The sequence below is a fragment of the Mastigoproctus giganteus genome, chromosome 10 (assembly GCF_048544385.1).
Source record: "Mastigoproctus giganteus isolate SK-2022 chromosome 10, ASM4854438v1, whole genome shotgun sequence".
Taxonomy (NCBI): Eukaryota; Metazoa; Arthropoda; class Arachnida; order Uropygi; family Thelyphonidae; genus Mastigoproctus; species Mastigoproctus giganteus.
In genome coordinates, this window is record NC_143584.1 from 94,689,329 (window position 1) to 94,703,295 (window position 13,967).

A 13,967-nucleotide genomic window follows, 5' to 3' on the forward strand; every position below is an offset into this window, starting at 1 on the left:
GAGGCCGTGAATTTGGTAACCTTAGCGGGCTCTCAGGTGAACCCAATTGCTGCGAAGGAAACGAACATTCGGCATATCGAGTGGCTAATCGTTGCTTTATCTTACGTGACACTGGTGTTACAGCAGACGTCAGTGGTGGCAGAGTAGAGATTAGTCCCTCTCCCCAACCGCCTGAAATTCAACAAGGTGTTCGAAGCTGCTCATTCTCATTTCAACCATCAAGACTAGATGAGCTGTCATAAAACAGCAATGTTATGGAGACAAACGTTACAAAGGCCTGTTGCAATCCGTTTTTATGACTTCGGCTAGGCGAAAAACTTTGCATCTCTCAATATTGTGAGATTATTTATTAAGACCCAAATTGATTTGACATCGAAAAATGGATACAGCAGACTGAATAGAGAAGAGATAAGTAAAGTTTAAAAATGTGAAACGCTCTCCCGATGCATTCAGAGAGAACACGTTATTTACAACAAAGACAACTGATTGATTAACAATTTTTAAATAATATGATAAAGCTGTTTTAAATCAATCCGTTATGCGGATTTAAAACGATGTTACTCACAAATGGGCAATTTGTGATTATTACGGGCTTGTCCAGTTAATATAATTTATGCGGGAGGGGAAGGAAATAGTGCTCAACAACCATCCTCCTGTAAGTTTTTTATTTAGAAGTTAATGCGCAACAAAAGATCCATTTACAGCACATAAGTCCAACTAAACAGGGCCTCATACTGAGTAACTTAACTATTTCATTAATATTTTTAGAACCGTCTGTGGAGTATCAGAAAATTTTGTTCCAAAATTATTTGCAGCATTGGTAAGCCTATTCAGTACACTGTATTTCGCAATATCCGCATGGACATGCTGGATACGAAACGTACAGAGACGTCAGACATTCCTTGGCGGAGACTTTGCTCAGTGAACTGATTTAAACAAACCCAAACTTGCAGCCAGTACTCCTTATTCAGACTTAGTGTAACTAATTTATTGTAAATAATTCCTTTTCTAGCAAAGAAAGTGATAAACGCTTTGTTTTTCCTTAAACGAAATTTGTGTCAAAAGGGCGTCTGTTTTCTTTTTGCTTTCTTCGATGCCCCACGACCCTCGTTTGCTTCAATCGAACAGATCAAGAAGAGTTCATCGTCAATAGCTTTAATGGCTTCGTCGCACGCGTCGAATCCAAGCAGCTTTTGTTCACCAGTCAAACAGTGCGAAACGAATCTAGTCGCACATCCTCCTCCGTTGGCCCAAATTTTCTGTCAACATTGGGCTAACTGTTTCGCTGAAGTTGCCCTTACACCACACTCCAAGGGTCATTCGACGATCAGAGGCAATTAGTGTGAGAACTTTATCGACAGTTCCCAAGTTGGAAGCTTTTGGACGTCTACAGCACTCGCAGTCTTGCAGATTCCGGAAATCGGCTATCCCGAAATCGAGTTTAAAGATCAAATTGCAAGACCCAGGCGGATATCACTTTGGTTACGATCGTTTTATTGGCATTTTTCACTGTCGTCGATTTATTCGGCAACGGGAAAGGGCTGCATGAGTCAGAGTACTCATGCAACCCTTTCAATAAATTTTAAATCCACATTTTCGCGTGCCTTTTACTAGAATACCATTAACAACGAAGCTTTTTATCTGAGGTTGCTCACTAACAAAGTTGAAGGGTCCCAATTTAATTGCGTCTCGCTAATAAGTTAATAAGCTCTTCAGAGGGAGCAGACCAAGTTGACAGGTTCCAAATAACAAGAACAAAGAGGCAATAACAAGTTAATGCTGCGAAGTCACCCCTCTATTATACGTCTTACTTTAATGATCCTCAAAGGAAGTTTCGTGCTAAGCACTCGTTTGCTTCTCTACCGTGACGCTTCTGAAACGAATGTCCCCTAATGCAGGGCACGCGCTCCGAAGCGCGTGCCTTGCATTAGGAGACATTCGTTTCAGAAGTGTGCGTGTTTTTTTAGGTAGCTGTCAACGAAGGTGTTTGTTTTGGGAATGGGGAGGTCGCTTAATGATCAAGTTTACTTAAATCAGTTAAGAACAGCTCGGACTTTAAAGTACGTTACTGTTACTATGGTAACTACCTCAACTGTTGGGAGAATTTCTCTATAGAATGGACATTTAGGGGAAAAGCATATACCAAAAGTTAGCCGGGTAACCTCAACCCCGCTAGGGTAGATGACAAAAACAAAGAAAGTTGCGTAACTTGGAATAAGTTCTACTTCATAATTCTACATTACCGTTATCTAAGGCTGTCAAAGGTCCAACGATTTTTTAGTTAACATTTTGTTGTTATATCATTTTAACGATCATTGGAAATCCCACAATACCCATATCATTGGAAACGATCATTACCAACGATATTTGGCGCGTAAGACCTGAAAGAGCCTTAAAACCAGTAAATATTACATGGAAAAACATTGGGACGCCCACATCAGTTAATAATAGATGGGTCTTGCGGGCCCCATGCGGGGTAGGATTTACTGCAAGCACTATTCCACAGTGTGGGATTACCTCTTCTTACAAACTCCTTCTGCGGGGGGGGGGGGATAGGAACAATTGCTGATACTGCGCTGCAGTATCAGCAATTGATACTGGGATATTACTGTCATTTTAGCCTCAAATAGCGATCCCTTGTCTTTCCCTGACTTTTCTCTTTGAGGCCAGCGCCCTCTTCCCCCAATCTACCTTTTCGCCCTGTACCTCGTGTTCTCTTTGAAATAATTTATTTTATTTTTTCTTGGTCTCCATTCGAAAGCTCAGGTGACCCTGGCGGAGACGAGCCAGAGAACGATGGACTGCCTGGCTCACCTTCCTGTAGTGGTGGCGAGCAACGCAGAATCACACTAGGGCCCTGCGACCAAGTAGTCAGAAAAACAACAGAACAACACAATAAGTTGTTCTATACATAAAGAACGTACTGCATACACTCTTGGCATTCACAGAATTCTCGTACTTCACAAAAGTATTGACCACGCATTTGTGGGAAACCACCGATGGCGCCCTACAGACTTCGGTTTCTCGGTGTCAGTTAGTACTCAGAAAATACTGTTTTTGATAATTCCATCGAAGTACATACAGAATGAGAAAAATTCTGACCTCCCATATATTTTTTCACGTTTTTCAAAAGATGTTGGAGTCGAGTAATTTTTCTCTAAAAGAGGTGTATCAGGGTCGTCGAAAGCAATAAAGTACAAAGCTTAACTTTTCTATACAATAATGCCAGGAGTACTACAAACAAATTTAACGAATTTGAGCTTTTATCGACTAATGCTAGTATAGTTGAGCTCTCAGACATGGTACTACTCAGAGATACAAGATGAAGAATTTCATTTCGGTGAATATCGTGTTTAGGAGAGATAGGGAGGGACGGCGATGATGATGCTTCCCTTCAAAAACTGCCTGACGGTGCCAAGGATGTTCCCAGAGTCAGATCAAGGTTTCACACCACACTTGCTCGGGGGTTGAGTAAGTGTGGTGTGAAATAACGGCAGTAAAGGGAAAATGATAATGGAAGTACATTACAGGCTAAATATCTCTTGCGTGTATGAAAAAAAAATTCCTTAAGCATAGTGAATAGACTATTAAGTAGGGCTGTTTCATAATGGACGACTTTAACCCACCTCTTTCAGAATCCGTACAGATCCCAACTCTGTTGACGTCTTAAAGTCCTGCTTGGTGTTCCGCGGGAATATCTAACGTGACTTTCGCGCAACCCTTTCAAGCACCTTCTGATCATGTGGCTCGAATCTTTCTGGTATTGAATTACTGGTGGTTACCCCTCATTTCACAATAACATTTTAGACGGTGTAGGCTGTTCAACAGTTGCACGAATCTGCAAGCCAGCATTGTGACACCCCCGACAACAACCCTCTCGAAATCAGTCAGCTCGCCAGTACTTGCCATGACGACGCAACTAACGTGTGTGGGAAGATCCAATGAACTATGAAAACAGAGGGTGTCCAAATAATATTTTGGACTGTTTACATACACGCACATACCACATGTTATAGGTGAATTAAGCGCGATTTTTCACATTAACTATAGTTTGGATTTCTATTTAATGCCAGCATGGTTTAAAGAATTCTTTGGACTAGAGAAGACCTGTCAGTGGATCTCTGGTTCAAAGACATTGCAATATCGAGCACCATCATAACGCCTTTTTATGCAGACTACTCTGAAAGAATAATTAGAGTATTCAAGAAGAGTCAATTTAAAAAACCGTTCCTAAAACGCGCGTACGATGCCTTTTTATGTCCAATTTTTTTTTTACACAACAGAATGCGGTTCACATAAAATTACTGTTAAACCACTAACAAATAAAGTTTCTAAAATTATAAATTTTGCTAGCAAGTACGCACTTCCTGTAAGGCATACTTACAGGTAATACGGAAAGTGGAGCTAAAATCCTCAATAATTTCTCTTTGGCACACCGTCTACCCTAGTACATGTAATACGCACTCATTTGCGTTCGAACATTTTATTTAGAGATGTAGGGCCCATAACGTATCCATTAGAAGGTTATTTCAACATTGCCTCGCTTCCTGAGGCTCCGAAAAGATCTGCTGTAAGACGATATCAGTGACGTCAATTTATACGATCTAGTATCACTAAACAACAGAGAATCATGCTGCTACTAACATTATTGCAAGGTTTAATAAATCTTCACATTAAATGGTTCAAAATAGCCGTTCAATTATCCTCAATAATTGCTCCGGTTAATATAACTGATTTACTATATAATATAAAAAAAAAAAACATGAATATTCACTGAAATACTGAATTATGAAAAATTATTCGTTTGTCCCCATTTTTTTTTCTATAAAACAACCGTCGGTTGACTCAATTACGCTTAATTTTAATTAATCTCAAATGTGTAAAAATTCTAAAATCTAATTAAGAAATTGGAGTTTCTAATTTTGTGAAATCTCAATTTGTTCGACAAAATGATTTAAAATTTATTCGGTGGCTTACCTGCCTCGCGGCAATTCATTAAAAAATCTCTCGCGATGACGACACGGATCTCAGGGTCCGCTGCACACAAAATTAAAATACTCACGACCTACCACTCGGTCTCTGCAAAGAAAAAAAATACAGACATTATTAAAAGTATACGCTCTGAATAAAGACTGCAGGCAAAAATAAGTGTGAAAAAGAAATTAACATCTTATTCTAAAAGGGTAGAATTGAGTTCTCACAGAATTAAACCATTCACTTTTCAAAGAAAACATTAGTTTCAAAAGACTCATCCTAAGAATAATTTCACGGGGGAGTTTTTAATAAACGCTCGCCACATCAGACCTTGCCTTGTGAGGAGAACGCCGACGACAAGAATAAGAAAAAAAAAAACACTCCACATAAGGGAGATGGTCTCATTGTGATAAACTACCATCGTAGGATTGTCAAACTTAAGTGTGGCATTAATCGATTAACAAAGTAATAATCCCCTTTCTGCAGGAACAGTAGACACTATATTAAGTAGAAAAACAATTGGTGGCTCGGGATCATTCACTAAGATTACTCCATGCTCACATAAATTCTATGATTAGTCTCTTTGCATTTTTACTGATGAGTAAAAAATTTAAGACAAATTTTCTTCATACGTTAAATTCATATTTTTATTTTATTAGGTGCTGATCTAATACAGCGAATTAACGGGATAAATCTTCTATGCTCACATTCAAATCGGATATTAAATACATGTCGTTGAATTGTAGGATTTCCTGAGGGGATTCAACTGAAGAGTTGTTGCTTCTGTTTCATTCTATTCATAGCCCAATCAAAACCAAATATGCACTATATATTAGGTATTCTAAGGGGTTCTAAATGTACTGCCCTCCCTGGCAGGGAGGGCAGTACATTTGCAGTCGGTCATCTCGAAACAAGGTGGCTGTTAATCTGAAATAAATTCGACTTTTCATTATTGAGTAATGCCCAAACATCCAAACCATACTTCATTTATACGTAGAGGACCGGAGAAATTTATGCAAAAGTCTAGCTTTCTATTTGTCCGAATTTAATGAAATTTCAGATGGCTCAACAAAATCTTTCTAAAAAATCGAATTAGCAAATATCGTGAAAATCAATAGTGGAAGTCGCTTTGTCAGTCGAGTGGGGGTGGATGGTCACGAAGATAGATGTTTTACACATTTACTGAAAACGCAATACTTATTTAAAAATGCATTTGAACAATATGAAACGTTGGATAATAAATCCAACGTTTCGTAAGTTGCTTAAAGCTATTACAATATACGTAACAGAGAGTTGATTTCAAAACATTCACAAATAACGGTTGTTTTAGACTCGGTGCCAGGGTCACAGGATTAAAAAGATGAAATGCACAGTTTAGGTTACGTTGTTTACCATTTGTGCAATGACAACGAGAAACTATAAGGAATCAATATACGCTGTTTGTAAACTACCTATATATTCTAGGGTTGGTTGGTTTCTTTAATTGGATGAAAAACTCCATTTCATGGAGTGAAAATCATGGAACCCATACAAAGGTCGACTAACTCTTGTCGTTAAATCACCAATGAAGATTTCTCCCACCCTTTCCGGTCCAATCAAGCCAGGACCGAAAGGCCAGTAATCGTAACCACTGTGCTGGCCACAATAACCTGCACAAATGATAAACAACGTTTTGAGTTATGCCTCTAACACTTTGATTCACATAAGTTGTAATTAATATGGAAATGTGAAAAGAATACATGCTAGTGTACACACTATCCCCACCAAAAGTCCTGGGGCACACCCATACATCCAAAGAAATTAATAGCAAATTGTCCCATCTATTTTTGTTTTACTCCTTATGCATCATCAATCATATTTATCATAACTAAAATGTAATACAACTGGCAATGGCATCATAATGGGTAACACAGTTACTGGTACTGCCTGTACCTTGCTTAGAAACAATAAAGATAATTTAATTGATTTTAATATTGGAGGTAACGATTGTTTCAATACACGGAGAAAGCCTTTCGATTCATTTCTAATAGAAATTTGGTGATATTGGGCCCCACTCCTTCTTTAAACATTCCAATTGAATAAAGATATTCAACTGAGTTCAGGCATGAGTTCTATGATGGCCGCTGCAATGTTCCGATATTAATCTCTTTACAGTACATGATCACATGGGAGTGTCCGTATATATTGTAACAATCCATATTGTGTAAGGTGAAGCGTTGTTGGCAATTTGGAAAGCGTAAGAGTCTCTTCTACAAAACCAAAAGTGTCACAATGTTGGACAAACAGAATTACCTAGAACGGTGGTGTCCAACCTTCTCCCGTACAGGGGCCACATTCAAAGTAATTTGAGAAAAATTTGTGTTGCATTTGCCATAACCTGAAAATTTGGAAAATTTTATTTTGTTATTGTGTATTGAAAAATATTACAATACACAATAACATTTACTGAACAAAAATTAACATTTAATGAGATGATTGAGGTTGGATATATTTAGATAATTGTTCAAAATTTGGTTGAAAATTTGGGACTCCATTTCACAATACGGAATGAAGATGCTCATCTGTTATTGTTTCTTTTTAAATATTTATTTGATTTCATGCGTGAAAAAACTTGCTCACAAACATACGTTGATCCGAAAAAAGTAGCCATTTTCGTGGCATTTTCTTTTATTAGCAGAAAATCTTCAGATGGAAGAGCCTTGTAGAATTCAAGTAGTTTATTTTAGCAGCCTTTTTGAACCATGTTTTGTCTTGAAGACCAATACTTTCAAGTTGCAAGCTGGGGTCGTAGTTTTCAGCCAAAGAAGTAAATGGATTCTCAAACAAGACATAACCTTGTCTTTTTCATGGGATCTTATATCAGCAAATCGACTTTCAAACTCGTCAAAAAAGTAATTGTAATAACGAGAAGAAACGATTCTTTCGAAATATGCGTTTTTCTTTTAGCTCGGTATAACATTGAAAATGAACTGAATTGTTTTGCCCGATTTGGGATTTAAATAATAACTTATTCTGAAATGATTTGATATCACCTTACAAATCAGAGAAAAATTTTCTTTTCCCTTGAGGTTTTAAATTAAGAGCGTTTAAATAACTAGAAATGTCTCTAAGAATTGCAAGATCAAACAGCCACTCCGTATTTGCTAGTCGTTTTATTGGTTTCCCTTTTTCTGTCATAAAAATATTAATTTCATGACGCAGTTTAAAGAAACGATGCAACACTTTGCCACGACTAAGTCATCTCACTGCACAATGTAAAATTACATCTTCGTATTCATCGTATGTTCGGCTTCAATTTCTGAACATACGATGATTAAGGCCATCTGATCTTGTAAAATTTACAGTTGAAATAATCACATTCATAACGTCTTGGAGATCCAATACTTTCCCATGAAGAGCTTCTTGATGCACAATGGAGTGACTTCCAATTGGAGTTTCAGCTGTGATATCCATCATTTTCTTGGTTATTCTACCCATAAGCCCAATGTTTTTACCAATCATATTTTTTGCACAGTCAGCTGTGACTCTTACCAGGTTTTTAATATTTAATCCTAACTTTTCAATAGATTGGCAAAAATTTTCCAAAAGATTTTCACCTGCAGCTGTTCCGTGATACATCGCAGATCAGCTAAATCTTCAACTGATACAAAATTATCATTAATTCCACATATGAAGATAAGGTGTTGGGCTGTTATCCAGTGCTACACAAAAATATTTCATTTGTTTTATGTTTTTCAAAAGCTGTTCGAACAAATTCTTTCCAATATCTTCTACTCTTCGCATAATTGCGTGTCGAGACAAACTTGTGTCTTGTATTATTGTTCCTTTCTGCGGACAAATTTCTTACACAACTTTTAACAAATTCACCATCACTGAATGGTTTACTTTCAAAAGCGATCAAATGTGCAACTTGATAACTGCACTTACAGCAGATAGATTTCTTGATGATACGTGTTTTGTTGTTTTCTTAATTCGTTTTACAACTTTGAACACTTTTCTTTTTGCAGCACCTTTATATTGATCATAACAGTTATGCTTGGACTCATATCGTCGTTTTAAAATTCTTTAAAAACTGACACACACTCTCCTTACACGCTAAATACACTGTATTTTCGTCTTACTCAATAAAGAAATAGTCTCCAATCCACCTTTGATTAAAAACCCAACACTCCAAATCGACTTAACTCTTTCGGGATTTTAAGGATGATTATTTTTAAATTCAATACAATGAACAAGTTATATCAAAAGGGAAGAATTTCATAATATGAAAAGATTGATACGTACATAACTGTATTTAGCGTATGTACGACTACACTGGACAACATGTACAAATTTGATACAGTCAAGCTCGACGCTTGCATGCCTGTACACGCAGTGGCGCGACTCTTTAAAATGCTGTTTTAGTGCCGGATACGGCCCGCAGGTTGGACACCACTGACCTAAAACATCAACTTACAATGTAGCATTGTGTTAATTGCGTGAATTCTTCAGTCGGCTTGATCATTGCTGAACGAAAAACCTGTGTTTCTGGGAGGCAAAAACCACATAACACGTTTGAGACCGAACATTGAGAATAAAAACTCCTCGCGTCACTGAGAGGATAAAAAGTCAGACAGTTCCACTCAGTGTAGGACAGCGATTATAATAACTGTGCTACCCATGAGGTGTCGTTACCTGTCAACCTGATAATCCGATCGCAGCAGATAAAAGCCTTGATCTTATTACAAAATCTCCAAAGCCCACAACGCTTTAGAGAATTAGTAAATACTATTACAGACGTACTCATAAATCCGTTGTGCTCAACTAATCCGGCAGCATTTACCTCAGAATTCTGAGCACAGATCTGCCACGTTGCCAGAATGTTATTTTAACTCTCTTAAAATTAGCGAAGAAAGATCAGATGTCAGCTGAGTTTAAACAAATGACATCTTGTATGGAAGAACTGAATTATTTTCTAAAATCTTGTGATGGCTAAAATACGGTACTAAAAGCAAACTTGAACGGAAAATTTTATGCCTAACTCAAACTAACAGCTTTGGAATATCCTGTGGGGAACATATCCACATCATATGTTTTCCAGGCCTTTCATAAAAAAGCGTCTAATACCGCAAACTGAAGATCTAAGGTAAGGTATGAAGCCTACTCTGAGTGAATAAAATAAAACCAAGCATGATGACAAACCTCTTCAACTATCTGAATTTAACCACCTTTTGCATGAAAGGGACAGACTAATCTCCAGCACCTCAACCAAATGGTTGAGCCTAATGAACCCTCATAGACAGAAAGCCAGCAACACCTGAGAAATGAGGACAGACAAATGAGTTTAGATGCACAGAATTTCTTTCCGCTATGCATAATTCTGACTCTCCAACCAGAAAATTCTAAGAGACTACCCACTGCCATCCCACTTTTAGGGTGCCACTTTGTCAACACCAGATCTAAAACATATTCAGCCATGTGGACAATCAGGCCAAAGGTGACAGTGGGTATAATAAATCCCAAGCTGATCTTATATACAGGGTGTTTCAAAAGTGATGGTCAATAATTTAAAAATCAACTGTCAGACTACAATACGCAAAAAAAGCCTAGTAAACATGGGTCCTTAAGTGAATCGTTTTCGACATATTGCACATTTCCAGTTGGGATCCACCACTGACAAGGTGAACTGACAGTGACTTCTACCATACTAATACTTGTCAAAGGATAGTCAACATGTAAAGAGGTTACAGCAACGAAAAGTATGCGGACATGCATTTCATGTATGGTAAAGCCAACGGCAGTGCACTCGAGGCTGCATGTTTGTACCAACAGGCGCACATTCATCAGGATACATCAACGCCAAGAACATGGGCGCTTCGCACATGGAGTACGAGCAGGTAGGCCCAAAAGCATAACTGATGTTGAAGAAAGGGTGTTAGAAAGAATAACAACAAAATCAAGGAATTTCGACAAGGAGGGTTACTCTGCAAGAGTGTGTACTGAGTCATGGCAGTGTGTGGCGAATTTTACATAGCCAATAACTGTACCCCAACCATATCCAGCGTGTACAAAGTTTCAGCAATACAGACTACCCGCTCAGAGTGAATTGAACTCTGAAATAGAGTTCAACTCCGCCAGTTATCACCGTATTGCTTACAGAATGGTGTAGCTTGGCCAAGAGTAAATCACAATGTGGTTTGTATGTACCACCTTAACCAGGCAGCAGCAGCAGCAAAGAGGTACCCATCCTCAGCACGAGGATGTGGGCCTGTATTAACTGAATTGCCCAAAAGAAAGGGCAGATCCGCACCCACCGAAGGCAGTGCTAAATCGGTAAGTGCTAGCAGATCCCTAGTTGCCCAAAATAGAGAGAAAAAAAAAGAAAGAAATAAGTCATTGAAGGCTTCGAGAATTTTAGTACTACTAAGGATAATCCTGAAAGGTAAGTAGCATGCGACAAGAAAGCATCCATTCATAATGATGCGTTGTTGGAACTCGTCATGAAAGTTGTCCGTAACTGCCTTCTGTTAAAAACGTCAACAGAAAACTGTTGAAAGTGGTTGAAATTGGAAACGGTTTCAATCAAAACTTTTACATTCAGGCAAGAACTGCAGAACTTTTCCAATAGGAAATTTTTAAAGTCACAATAATAAGGGCAGTGTAAGACAACATGCACCCAATCTTCTCCCTGCTGACAACGTAGATGTGATACCAAGATTTGGTAGGAAACAGATATTACATGCACAGACTTTCTGAGGATGTAATGTGCAGATGAGATAACTCGCCGTCTAAAGAAACGTTGGCTGTACCTCGCAGTCTATTTTAGGCCTGCTTGGTAGCGTCTTCGGGCTTCCATTTATTCAGCATGTAGTCAATTAACAACACTTTGGAATTATTAATTGCTGATCAGCACGCAAAGATATTTTTCCCCACATGACATTAACAATCTCACCCTCCACCTCTCAAACCATCCTCTGTGCTCAATTGGTCCTATGTTTGAAACTAATTCCTGGCTAACCAGTGATAACCTTTAGACGCCAAAACGTTTGCATATTTTGTTTCAGAGGTGGGGCACTCCATGTCCTTTCGTAGAATGGGTTGTTTTGCAAAAGAGGAAGTTGGAGTTAAAATTAAAAAAACGATCAGAAAACAAATGGATATGTTGAGAAGTGGACAATGGGGATTATAAGATTAAACTGCCAAAATGAATAAAGGAATTGAATTGTTTAAAAACTTAGCAATGGCAGCGCCTCATGTATATAAATTGCTCGTGTTTGTCCCTGGGGTTAGTGTTGCCTGTCTTACAAGATGAAAAACTGGAGTTTCTCCATGTGAAGCAATAGCTTGGGAAACAGCTATTACTTCTGGCTGCGAGCAAGTGTCTCAATTGAAAAATCAAAACAAAAGTGTTTTCGGTCTAGGACAAAATTCTAACCTAGACTTTCTACTTGTCAAGGAAAATCGTTGACAAACAAGTCACGGAATAAAAAATATAGCCCCTGTTTACATTCAGGTTGTTCTGTTTATTACGTAATCAACTTTTAAATTCCAAAATTACATTTCTAGCGAATGTAAACTTACTGAAACTGTGTGTTACATTGCAGCGCTTTAATTTCGTGTGCAGAGTTATTCCTAACGTGCAATTTCGAGTGGCGCTCTCTAAAATTAATCAAATTTAAGCATTCAACAAAAATCCTTCCATTGGCATTAGCCCAAATACTGTTAAGCACATGTAGCAAACGTTTTTCTTAATAAAATTGATTTCGCTTTAACTTCGAGGTATTAAATTTAATTCTCTCTTCCCCGAAGTCTTATTATTAAATTGGAAACTTACTTCTGCATGCGTTCTGAATGAAGAATTCTTTAGTTTGAATGGTTTATCGATGGGTTGCGTCTTCCAAATGGTTTAAAGAAATAAAGTATCGAAACTCAACGAATACGCACAGGTTCCTATAGAATTTCTTTGTTTATGAAGTGTCTGTCTTTGCATGAATGTTTCTGCCATTCTTTGGTATTTTCGCTCAAAAGTTGTTTCCGAGGATAGATATAACTCTCAGGCGAGCACACAAATAAGTGGCACTTAACTGCATCTCAGTGTGGTTGGAAAAGGATCGTTGAATTTCTAATGGATCAAGAGGAACCGCACAAAAACCAAAGGACCGGGAAATAATTTAAAGAAACTGGAGCGAGGATTTTACTGATAACTAGACGGAGTTGCTCGACAACATTCAATATTTCATGCATAGCAAATGGTGTAATTTTAGCCTAAAGATGATGTTCATCTTGTGTGTCGTGCTCAGACGTCTTTCTCCTTTTTAATTTCTTTTGGGAAGGGCTGTGCGTGTTGGACATCTTTATTTTTCCTATTAACTGTTTTTTGAATTTTTAGGTTTGTTACCGACTCTAGCGATCCAGTAGACATTTGTAAGTTGAATCGAAAATTATAATCCACATACGGATCACTTCATAAACCATTCTGATGAAGCGGTGCGATTAACGGAGGTTGGGAAGGTTCAAAATTGAGATTTTACCTTTCTTCTTAAATATTACCCATATAATGCAAAGATAACACAAGGCTTTCGCTACACCAGTCAAAAGAATTGATAAATAAAAAATAACAATATTAACACAATTTCGCACTACACTAGGTGACCACGTGATCAGATACCGTTTTACCGAATGAAGGGCTCCTTCAGTAATAGCGCACCATGTCATATCAAACAAGCAGACAGGATGCTGCAAGTATATAATTCAGTGAGAGAATGGGCAAGACAAAAGATTCAAGCAGTCTGCGCCATCTTGGAAACTGCAACCCTGCTGGAGTTTCCACGTACGCGGTCTCTGGTGTATTAGGCGTATTATCTTTGGTGTATCATATTGCCAAATCCTGAAAGGACTTGTTCAGGATATCGCAGTCAACGACCGATCGAGTTTCGCTTTTGTCAGTATGGTTAGATTAAGTTCTCAGGAACTCCAACAATGTACAGTGTACTATTTAAAATAATAAAAAAGTT

General features: G+C 38.0%; 1 protein-coding gene across 1 annotated transcript in view; it reads left to right on the forward strand.

Moving 5' to 3' along the window:
- The window catches only part of LOC150079165 (guanylate cyclase 32E-like), a 333,869-nt gene that overhangs the window by 117,221 nt on the left and 202,681 nt on the right, over window positions 1-13,967 (forward strand). The window lies entirely within an intron of this gene.